The following is a 12,435-nucleotide window of genomic DNA, read 5'->3' on the forward strand; positions in this document are numbered from 1 at the left end:
TGCAACATATTGCTTCCTTACTTTCTAAAACCCCTAATTTACAAGACTCATAACCAATAATAAGAACATACCTCCCTGCAATTCCTTGAGAAGACGACCCGATGTTTAAATACTCGGTTATTAATTTAAAAGGAGTTTGTTACTTGTGACAACCAAAATGTTTGTACGAAGGGATTTCTGTCGGTTTAGAGACTATATCTACAACGCAACTGTTTTTATGAAATTCTTTATTAGCAAAAATCCTAACGTCAAAATGGCACCGTTGCCGGGGAATTGTAAACGTGTGCCTTATTATTGGTTATTGTAAATATATATATAAAAAAATTTCATTTTTTTATTTTAAAATTTTTATCTTATCTTATCCTATTTTTCAAAATTTAATTTTTTTTTAAAATCATCTCTTTTTCAAAATATTTTCTTTTTATTAGTTTTTATTTTTATTTTCTCTCACTACTATGAACTCTCACCCCTTTGGCTTTGAGTCTGGTTACAATTATGTTGCAGGAAGAAGAAATTACAATGAGAACAGGCATCAAGGTTGGAACAGTCAAAGATGGGAGGAGCCACAAGGACTTGATCAATCCTCATGGCAACTACCACCTCCAATGGACTATCAACAACCACCACCATATGCCTATGAACCCTTTCCTCAAAATAACTTTGGACCACCAAACTCACAAGCCCTTTTCGGCCATTCACCTCCATATGACCCTAACCCTCAACCACCATACCAACCACCTTATGAGCCATATGAACCATATATAGAACCACCCCAATTCCAACCCAATTACTCCCAAGAACCACCACTTCAATATTCATCATCTCCATATCCATCAATCCAAGAGCACTATGATCCTACTTATGAAAGCCGAGTGCATCAAGAGACAAAGGATCGTTTCAAGGAAACAGTGGATCGATTTCAGGCAACCATTCAACAACTGGAGCAAGCAGTAATTCAATGGGTTTCTAGGTGCTCAAATATACAAGTATTAGCCACAGCTCCATGTGGACAGTCTAGTGAAGAGCGTAGCATGAAGGAGATACCAGAAACCCCAGTGGACAAGACAGAGAATGAATTCGTACTAGAACAAGTAGAAGAAGCTGTCATTGTTCAAGAAGAAGAAGAAGTGGTTGAAGACTTAGGAGATGCAGAACCTCCATGGGAAAGTCAAGACATAGAGCCTCCTTCCAAGACGGTTGAAATTGATGTTGAGGAGGGTGTACAACCTCCAAAGCATATCATAGTTGAAGACTTAGAAGAGGTTGATCAAGAGATGGAGATTCAAGAAGAAAAAGCACAACCTCCTATGCCCTTGGAAAGCAATGAAGAGGAGATTGAATTGAAAGAGAGCTACCAAGAGGAAGAGGTTGAAATTGAAGAAGCTTGCAAAGAGGTGGTAATTATCAGAAAAGAGCACAAGGGAGTGGAGCTTGCAATTTCATTAAAAACACCTCCCCCTAAGTTGCCATCATCCTTCACAATATTCAAGTGGGTAAAATTCATATCCCTTAGCTTTCTAACCCCACTTGAATATGGGCTACTGGAGACAGATGGTCAACTTAGAGCTCTTTGTGGCATTAAGAGTAAGAGGAAGATGGCCAGTGATAAGAATTATCAAGCAAGGTTCAACATGGTTGTGTGCTCAAAGTTTAAATGTAAAGGTTGGTGTAAAGCTCAACTGAATGGGTCTAGGAAGTTGTTTGGCCGCTTACGTGAGAATTCAGACTGCTTGCCACCCAGAGGGAACAATATTGCTCAACCAAAAGATGGGTGCAAAGGCAAGGTCTGGGACCCCGGAATTCAATCTAGAAATCAGCACTCTTGGGGCCTTGTCATTTTCTTTAACTTACTTGAAGGCTTTCTGCGCCTAGTTTGGGACCCCGGAGGCCATTGGAATCACAAACATTGGTGGAGATTCATGGATGAATACAAGCATAAGCCACCATAACAAAGGATTCCCCAAATGTCCAACTTAAGGACAATAACTAAAAGTGCTAGGTGGGAGACAACCCACCGTGGTATGATCGTTTCTTTTTCATTTTTATTTAGTTTTATTTGTTTTTGAGTTTTATTTTATTTTATTGAACCTGTAGTTTTGCATCGCATTCATATTAACACTGCCTTCTGCATTTTCTTTTCAGATAAAAAAAAGCCACGCGACGCGACTGCATCAGCGACGCGTCCGCGTCGCAAGGAGATGGGAGACAATATTAATATGAACAGAGAGTTTCGCAGGAGCAGCGCTGGAGGCGTGCCAATGGCACAAATCACCCCACGCGACCGCGTCGCTGACGCGACCGCGTCATATGGGAATAATGGCCTCCCACGCGACCGCGTCACCCACGCGGCCGCGTGACCTAAAAATCGACGTCAACCGGGTGCATGGCCGAAAGTTGAGCTGGAGTTGGGCTGGAATCGTGCTGGAAGCCCAAGCCTCACCACACGAACGCGTGCCCCACGCGTCCGCGTCATATCCCCATGATGGCCACTCACGCGATCGCGTCCCCCACGCGATCGCGTCACCCAGGATTTTGGCAATACTAAGTTTTGAACAGAGAGTTGTGTGACCGTGAGGCTGCACTCACGCCACCAGCACAAATCAAGTCACGCGATCACGTGTCCCCGCGTCCGCATCGCCTAACGTTATTTGCGCACCATGCGACCGCGTCACCCACGCGACCGCGCACCAGCGTCGCACAACCTATCCAGATTAGTGCCAATTTTTCTTATCTTTTCTTCTCCGAATCCTTATTCTTCTTATCTTTTCTTACTTCTTTTTTCTTCCCTTCTTATTTTCTCTCGCTTCCATTTTATTTTATTTAATTTATTTGCATACTTTCATTCATTGCATATTTTTATTTTTCTAAAATTATTATTGGTGTTCAAATATTCTTATTCAACTGTTACATCTTTTCTGGTATTTTCTTGATGCTTAGTGACTTATTTTATTTTGAATAGGTAATATTATTTATATCAATGCCAATCTTTTATACCTGTATTACTTTTACATTGATATGAATTTATATTATCTCTCCTTACCCACGCTCTCCCTCATTGTTGCAACATTTTTGCACCACTGGTATGCCATGTGCTTCTATTGTTTTTTCACTTGCATGTTGTAGCTACCATGTAATTGAGACCCTCATTCTTTGGCATTAACCAACCCATGTTTTAAATTGTTTCTTATCTTTATTTCTAGGTTACTGTTCTTCTTTTCCTCTTCTTTCAGGCTGGCCACCAAAGACGGCAAAAAGGAGAAACTTCTAAAAGGGAGACAAACAAGTCCATCTGCAAAATCTTTAGAGAAAAGCAAACAGTTGAAACAACCTGTCCACCTGCACATCTCAGCATGCACCGAGGACGGTGCAATCTTTAAGTGTGGGAAGGTCGATACCGATCTCCATGGGTAGTTATTTCTTGACTCAACACCAAATTTTTTATTTTATTTGTTTTTTTATTGTTGCATTTGCATGTTTAATTGCATATTTGTTTGATTTTTTGCATATTTTACCACTTGGTTGAAGTAATATTTTCTTTTTCAAGAAAATTTTTAGAGAATTTCACTAATTTGAATAAAATTTAATGTTACACTTGTTTGAAGAGATATTATACTGGAACATGGTTTAGAGCTCGAACACACAAAACCTGTGAGATTTTGAGCCTATTTGAATTGGTTGCATTTTATCAACCAAAAATTTTGTTTTAGTGTGTATTTTTCTCTCTAAAATTGTGATCTTTGTCTTGCTTAATTCTATATTTCCATGGTTTGATGTATACATGCACTTATATGATTGAGGCCTTTGTTTCACTTAGCTTACATACCCATATGGCCTTAACCTTTTCATTATCCCTTGCAAACCAATTTGAACCTATTTTACCCCTTTGTTCTTTACTTTAGCACATCATTAACTCTAAGTGGAAAACAATAATGTCCTTAATTTGAATCCTTAGTTAGCTTAGACTAGTGAGAGTGCTTATGATTTAAGTGTGGGAAATTGGGTTTGGAAATATTTGGTTTGAGAATTGAGTATGTTAGAATTTTCTAAAAATGTGAAAGAAATGTTTAGGACATGTACATGCATTCAATAAATTGATCATATGCATTGAGAAAAACAAAAGAAAAAGAAAAAATATATATATATATATATATATATATATATATATATATATAAAGAGAAAAAGAAAAGAAAAAGTGCAAATAAGAGAAAGGGGACAAAATGCCCCAAAGTAAGTGGTGAAAGCAATGCATATGTACTGTACTTAGAATTAGAATGCATGAATATGTGGAAAACATGGTTGATGGATAGTTAGATTTTGTACTGTAATTACATGGATTGTTTAAGTTAGGTGGAAAGTTTAAGTTAATTAAGGATTTAGATTTTAGTCCACTTGGCCAAATACAATCCTACCTTGACCCTAACCCCATTACAACCCTTAAAAGACCTCTTGATATGTGTATATGTGCATTAAATTTGTGTTGATTGTTAGATGAAGAGCAAGCCTTAGAAAGCAAGGATAGTAGAAAATTGAGAGAATCGAATCTTAAACACTTGAGTGATTAGAGTGTATACACTACCAGTGAGGGTTCGATGCTTAATTCCTTGTTCCCGGCTTTCATGAGCTATTTTCTTCTACAAGTCTATTTGCACTTCATTTTCATGATTTGAATTAGTGAAATCCAATTCATATTTGTTCTTAAAAGATTTGTTTATTTTTAACCAAGTAGGTAGAAACATCTTAGCATGTAGTTGCATTTATAGGTTGCATTTCATATATCCTACCATTCCTCTTCATCTTTATAGTTTCTCTTGAGCTTAGCATGAGGACATGCTAATGTTTAAGTGTGGGGAAGTTGATAAACCACTATTTCATGGTTTATCTTGTGCTCAATTGAGTGGATTTTATCAACTCTTTACCCACTTATTCATACTATTTGCATGGTTTTACATTTGCCTTCCTGATTATGTGCTTTGATTGAAAACATGCTTCTTTGATCTTATATTTGCTTATTATTAATCCTCTCTTATCACCATTAGATGCCTTGATATGTGTGTTAAGTGTTTTCAGATATTATAGGGCAGGAATGACTTGGAGGATGGAAAGGAAGCATGCAAAAGTAGAAGGAATACAAGAAGATGAAGAAGTTGCTAAGCTGTCCAGCCTGACCTGTTCGCACTCAAACAGCTATAACTTTAGCTACAGAGGTCCAAACGACGCGGTTCCAGTTGTGTTGGAAAGCTAACATCTGGGGCTTCGATTTGATATAGTTCCTCTGATGCTAGGCAATGCGACCGCGTGATCCATGCGGCCGTGTCGCAGTGACGGGAATCAGCGCATTTGAATTCTTCTCCAGCGAATTCTGGGCTGTTTTCGACCCAGTTCTCGGCCCAGAAAATACAGATTAGAGGCTATAAAGTAGAGGGAATGCATCCATTCAGGGGGAGGCTTTCACATTCACAATTTTAGGAGTAGATGTAGTTTTTAGAGAGAGAAGTTCTCTCCTCTCTCTTAGGATTAGGATTTAGGACTTCTCTTAGTTTTAGGAGTAACTCTCAATCCCAGGTTCTTTATTTTTATTTATTTTTCCAATTGGCTTATGAACTTTTCCATGTTAGATTTTACTACTTTGAATGTATTTTATTTGAGGTATTCCAGATATTTATGATTTTAATTTAGCTTTCTATATTCTTGGCTTTGGTTAAGGTAATTGGTGACGCTTGAGCTGTCAAATAAAACAGTGGTTGAAATTGGCAGATTCTGATTGAACTAGGATTGCTCTAAAGCTAGTCTCTCCATAGGAGTTGACTAGGACTTGAGAATCAAGCCAACCAGCCCACTCAACTTTCCTTTGTTTAGTAAAGGCTGACCAAGTGGGATTAAAATCCAATTCTCATCACAATTGATAAGGATAGGACTTCCAATTCTTATACTTTGCCAAGAGTTTATTTTATAGTTATTTATTTATCTTATTCTTCTTATGCAACATACTGCTTCCTTACTTTCTAAAACCCCTAATTTACAAGACTCATAACCAATAATAAGAACATACCTCCCTGCAATTCCTTGAGAAGACGACCCGAGGTTTAAATACTCGGTTATCAATTTAAAAGGGGTTTGTTACTTGTGACAACCAAAACGTTTGTATGAAGGGATTTCTATCGGTTTAGAGACTATATCTACAATACAACTGTTTTTATGAAATTCTTTATTGGCAAAAATCCTAACGTCAGCTACCGTTCTTCAACCTGATGAAAAAGGGGATAGCGTTTGAATGGACCCCGGCGTGTGAAGAAGCATTCAAGCATTTTAAAGAGATCCTCGCAACACCACCTGTTCTCGGAAAGCCCAAGGTCGGAGAACCGCTCTACCTGTATTTAGCCATAATGGATGAAGCGATGGTGGCAGTTTTGGTGTGGGAAGAAGGGAAGGTTCAGCAACCAATTTACTTCGTGAGCAAAGCACTGCAAGGAGCAGAATTGAAATACAGCAAATTGGAGAAGTTGGCACTCGCACTCCTGACCTCTTCCCGTAGATTACGACAGTACTTCCAAGGTCATCAGGTAGTCGTGAGGACAGACCAGGGAATCCACCAGATACTACAGAAACCCGACTTAGTGGGAAGAATGATGACTTGGGCCATCGAGCTGTCCCAGTACGACTTGCAATATGAACTCAGGCATGCGATTAAGGCGCAGGCCATGGCCAACTTCTTAGTAGAAGTAACAGGGGACCCAACCGAGACAACGAGCATACGGTGGAGGCTCCACGTAGATGGGGCCTCCAACCAGACATTCGGAGGGACCGAGATCATCATGGAGAGCCCCGCTGGAGTCACATATGAACAGTCGATCAAGTTCGAGTTTCCGGTGTCAAACAATCAAGTAGAGTACGAGGCCCTTCTGGGCAGCCTATTCTTTGCACGGGAAGTCGGAGCCTGACGTGGCGGAAATTGGCGAGTTAAGAATTGTTATAAGATATGCGTTGCAAGTATAGTTCTCAACCAACCAGAAATCTGCTTATCAATTTAAAAGGATGTCATAGAAATTAAAGTTAAAATACTGGGAGTATGAATCCCAGGTCGTCTCCCAACGAGTTGCAGGAAAGTATGCTATTATATTAATTATATGGTTTTCAAAAAGATTTGAGTTGAATGACAGGAAATTAAATCAGAGAATTAATGTAATTTAAAGAAAAGCCTTGACTGGGAGTAGATTAGTTGGAAGCCCTATTCTTGTTGCAGTACTTTCAAGATTAATTGATAATTGGGGTTGTTCTGTTTAGTTATCCCTTACTAGGTAAGGGAAAGTCAAACAAGTTGGAATGCTGTTTCTATTCACAAGTCCCAATCCGCTTACTTGGAAGGACTGGCGTTAGTGATTAAGAGCAAACCAATAATAAACCCAATTACAATTTCTCCCTTGAGCACTCCAACTCAAGGGTTCCTTTCAATCAACTCCTCATCAAGTTAGGGAACTACTCGCTCATTGTGAATGTGGAATTCATAACATAGGAAATGGAATTAAAAGAAGACATGATAAATAAAACTCAAAGGAATTAATTAAAAATAAAAATAACTCTTGTATTGATAAATTCTAAAATAATCCAATAGTAAAATTAAGTAAATTAAAGGACATGGAACAGTAAAGCCAAGTGAAGAAAACGAACTAGAATGATGAAGTCTTGATGAGGTGATAACTCTTCTCAAAATCCCAATGCAAAAAGCAATTAAAAATCCTAAGAACTATGAATGTGTAGAGAGAAAACCTAGAGGAGAGGAAAACTAGATCTGGAAAACTAAAACTATGTGAAATGAATGTTGTTGTTGGTTTCTGCATGTTCTCTGGCTCTAGTATGCTTTTCTGGGCCGAAAATTGGGTCAAAATAGGGCCCGAAATTGTCCCCAGCGATTCTGCAGATTATGCAGATCGCGCACATCACGCGATCGCGTCATTTATGCGGACGCGTCATTCGGCGTTTCGCTTCTCCACGTGGACGCGTCGTCCACGCCTCTGCGTCACTTATGCTATTCAAATCCGTGCGGTCGCGTGAGCCATGCGGCCGCGTCGCTGCGATTCCCTCTCTTTCGCGCGGTCGCATGAGCCATGCGGCTGCGTCACCTCTCGCTGGTCATCTCCTTAATTTCTTGTGTTCCTTCCATTTTTGCAAGCTTCCTTTCCAATCTCCAACTCATTCGTGCCCTATAAAGCCTGAAACACTTAACACACGGATCACGACATCGAATGGAATAAAGGAGAATTAAAATACATAATTAAAAGTCTCTAGGAAGCAAGTTTTCAATCGTGTAATAATTTTAGGAAGGAAATATAAATGCATGCTGATTATATGAATAAATGGGTAAAGATCATGATAAAACCACACAATTAAATACAATATAAACCATAAAATAGTGGTTTATCAACCTCCCCACACTTAAACATTAGCATGTCCTCATGCTTAATTGAAGGAGATAAAATAAATGAGTAGGAACATGTGAAACTCATGCAATGCAATGCAACCTATATACGTAAATGCAACTATATGATTCTTGTCCACTTGATCAAAAGTAAATAAGCTCTTCAAAAAAATTCTAAACCAAATTCCACTAATTCAATTCTTATACAGTAAGAACAGCTAAAAATGCAAGAAGATAGCTCATGAAAGCAGGAACATAGAATTTTAAGCATTGAACCCTCACTGAAAATGTATATACACTCTAGTTTCTCTAGTGTATAGGGTAATTACTCTATTCTTCTCTAATCATGCTTTCTAATTTTTGTTCTTCTCCTAACCAATCAACAACATTTAATATACCAATGGAAATATCATGAGGTCTTTTCAAGGTTGTAATGGGTGCCAAGGTAAGGGTAAGGATGTATATATGGCTAAGTAAGCTTATAAATTGAATCTTTATTTAACCCAAGCTTTCACCTAACCTCTATGTATATTCTATATAACTTTAGAATGCATACCTAGCTACCCAGAAATTTCTTTCACATTCTATACTCATGTTTCAACTTTTTTATTTTTAATTTTTCATACATGTATTGATATTTGAATTCTTAACTTAGCATTGGGGTAATTTTGTCCCCTTATTTAATTATTGAATATGTTTGGATTTTTTTTCATAAACATAAAAACATAAAAATAACATAGCTTATCAATGCACATAGATTTTTAATTCTTATAGTTTCACATGAGTAGGTACCCAAATTCCCATTATATTATCATGACACATTCCCTTATTATATTTTGTTCCCACAATTTCCCATACTTGATTGACTCACACAATTCTATCTTAAGCTAACCAAAGATTCAATTTGGGATATATAATTGTTTTTCTGCTTAAGGCCAGTAATGTGGTAAAATATAAAACAAATGGGATTTAAAGGCTCAAAGTGGCTAACAAAGGAAATTGAAAGGGGTAGGCTTAATTTGGATAAGTGGGCTAAACAAATAATGGCCTCAATCATATGCAAACATATAAATATAATAAGCATTGGACATATAGGATGAAACAAAATATAGATTACAATTATAGAGAAGTAAACACACATGAATAAAACAATTATGGTTAAATAATGTAAACATTCATAAAGGCTCAAATCTCACAGGTTGTGTGTTCTTTAGCTCAAAAATTATGTTCCAAATACAACTTCAAGCAAATTTAACATAGAAGTTTTGATTAAAATTAGTGAAATTTTGTTCCAAAGATAGGGTCTTAGAAGAAACTTATTGCCTTTTCAATCAAGCAGAACATGCATGCAACTAACCTATTACTATGCAATTTATCCTATTCTACATAATAAAAATCTAACTAAATATCCTAATTTATTGGTGTTTAGGGAAGAGAAATTACCTCCGGAAGTCAGGTACTGACTGACCTCCCCACACTTAAGGCTTTGCACCGTCCTCGGTGCCATCTATCAGGAACAAAGGTGGGTTGGTAGCAGTATCTCCATCGTTGGGGCCATCATGGCTCCCTGTGCTGGTAAAGAAAGTGGAGTCCAAGGTGTCTGAGTCCTTGAATTTTCCCAAAATCAACTCTTTGAGGTATGTGAATCGGCGTTTGTTACGGCACTCTCTCATCTTAGCTTTCTGTTCCTGCCGATCCAACCTTGCAAGTATTTGCTGGAGCAGTTGGTCTGTAGTAGGTGCTTGTGGTGTTGAAGAAGGAATATCTTCAACTGGTTCAGTAGGCTGGCTGATAGTGGCGGCTGGAGGTCTGATATATTTCCCATTAGGGACATATTGATCATCCCGTGGAAGTATAGCTTTGGTGTCCCCAGCTCTGTAAGAGACTCCAGCTGCTGAGACAAGATCTGAGACCAGGGTGGGAAAAGGTAAGTTGTCCGCAATTTGTACGTGTCCCATGGCATTCCGGATATGTCTAGGTAGATTTAGAGGTTGGTCTGTAAGGATGCACCATAGAAGAACGGCCATGTCCGCAGTGAAGGATGATTCATGAGTGCTCAGAAAGACGTAATGGGACATGATCTGTCCCCATATGCGAGCCTCCATGGTAAGTGCTGAAGCCGATATTCCCTTACGGCGGATGCAATGGTATCCGTAGATCCAACGGCTGTCAGGTAGTGCGATAACTCTGAGAACGGCGTCCCAGTCAAAGTGGTACATCTGGCGCTTGAGTGCGGCTTCTTGAAAGGCATCTAATCCTTATGGAATAGGGGGAAGACCTAGAGCTTTTTGAATGGCCTCTTCTGTAATGGGGACTTGCTTCTGGCGGACCTAGACAGACTGCAGGGTTGGTAGGTGGAAGTTGGAGTAGAATTCGACTACCCAAGAAAGATTGACCTGCCTTGGCTATCTCTGTAGAAAATCCCATTGTCTTCGTGCAATCTGCGGCTCAACAAATGTAGCAATGTGGTTTGGGAGGAGAAGAAGGTATTCGTTGTTGTAACTCCTGTCTGCCAGGATGGAGAACATCTGCTCACAGTAGCGATTGGGGAATCGCGCAGTGTCCTTTGCTGGGAAGGCTCTTTCTTTATCATCAACTTTTATAATCCTCTTAATTTTCTTTGTTGAGGGCTTAACCGCAGTTGAAGAGGGTTCTGCCGCTAATGCTCTTTTTGTTCCTCTTCTTGTTGGTTGTTTGGGAGTGGCTTTCTCCTTTCCTTTCTTGGTGGCCATCCTGAAAAAGGAAAGAGAAAGTAAATTAAATTCAAAGAGATAGAGCAAGGAAGAGGGCGGAAAAAGTGGTAATCAATGCACAATAAAAAAGAACGACGTTAACACATGGTCATGACTACATGTGAGAAGTTCATCAATGAAAATATAGCAAGTGCATGTGGGGACAATTAAATGCAAGGATTTTATTGGCATGCAGGCAAAGGCATGAGTAGCATAGATCAAGCATTCAATGTCCAAGTGAGATTACCAAGTTTTTTAAACTAACAATTTGTTTGTAATAACAATTATATTAAATTAATAAAATATAAAAAGGGTTTTGTGAAAAGCAAGCATTGAAAAGTAGAATAAAGTAGAAAAAAATGCTTAATGCCATATGGGCCTTTTCACAAACACATAGCATGCATGATAGTTAAGTTATTGAAAGCATGAATTTGAACATGCAAGCATCCCTTGAAAAAGTAATATATAATTGTCAAACAAATTTATAACAATCCACAAGCATATAATGACTCACATAAATTTATAACACCAAATAAAAAGGAAAAAGAAAGGAAAAAGAAAATATGAATAGTGAAGGTAAAACGAAAAGAAAAGAAGATAACATATAAAAATAAGAAGAATAAGAGAAAAGTAAGGAGGGAAGGAGAAAAGGAAAAACCTTGTTAATGGGGGTGAGAGAGAGAGTGTGTAAAAAGTGAGAAAGAAGGAAGAAGGGGGGAAGGGAAGAAAAAGAAATAAGGAGGGAAAAGAGAAAATAGGATTTGGGGAGAAAAAGATAAGATAATTGGCAAATCAGGAAAACTGTGCGGCGCAAGCAACGTGGTCGCGTGAGGCAAGCGGTCGCGCGACTTGTGCTTAAACTGATTGATGCGGTCGCGTCGGTCACGCGGTCGCGTGACCCGTTTTAGGCTAATGGCGCGAGGGCAGCCTCGCGCTCGCACAACTCTCTGTTCAAAATCATATTAGTGCCAAATTTTGGGTGACGCGATCGCGTGGGGCATGCGATCGCGTGAGTGGGCTTTTAGAAGGATATGACGTGGTCGCGTGCTCACGCGGCCGCGTGGGAAGGATTATGCGCTCAGCACCAATCTTGCACCACTCTGGCACAACTTTCGGTCGTGCACCCTTGTTATGTCGAAATCCAGGTCACGCGGCCGCGTGGGGCACGCGGTCGCGTGGGAGCCCAATATTCCCATTCGACGCGGACGCGTTAGCGATGCGGTCGCGTGGGACGATTTGTGCCATGGGCACACCTCCAGCCACGCTTCTGCATGACTCTCTGTTCGTTT

This window comes from Arachis ipaensis, chromosome B6 (genome assembly GCF_059453495.1).
Source record: "Arachis ipaensis isolate K30076 ecotype BB chromosome B6, ASM5945349v1, whole genome shotgun sequence".
In the NCBI taxonomy this organism is placed as follows: domain Eukaryota; kingdom Viridiplantae; phylum Streptophyta; class Magnoliopsida; order Fabales; family Fabaceae; genus Arachis; species Arachis ipaensis.